The following is a 400-nucleotide window of genomic DNA, read 5'->3' on the forward strand; positions in this document are numbered from 1 at the left end:
GACTACGTCAAAAGACTTTCATGGCCCGAAGAAAGTTGTACTCTCTTCTAGCGCCAAATTCATTTCTGTCACCCCAAAACAAGCTTCTGCTCTACACCTCCACCATAAGGCCCATACTGACTTACGGCTCCCCTATCTGGCACTCTGTCTGTGATTCCAAGATACGGCGTGTTCAAAGGACCCAAAGTAGGTTCCTGAGAGGCGTCCTATCGGCTGACAGATACGCCACAATAACCGAAATGCACGAAGCTACAGGGATGGCCTATATAGCCGCCTATACAGGGTTGCTCATTAGTGCGTCAAATTGCGATATCTCAGTAAATATGAACTTTACAAGAAAATACGTCCTACGAAAGTTTTTCATGTTTAAAAGGTCCACATTTTAAAATTACTTTCCAAT

The sequence above is a fragment of the Dendroctonus ponderosae genome, unplaced genomic scaffold (assembly GCF_020466585.1).
Source record: "Dendroctonus ponderosae isolate FM_Combo_2020 unplaced genomic scaffold, Dpon_F_20191213v2 Dpon_F_20191213_1, whole genome shotgun sequence".
NCBI lineage: Eukaryota > Metazoa > Arthropoda > Insecta > Coleoptera > Curculionidae > Dendroctonus > Dendroctonus ponderosae.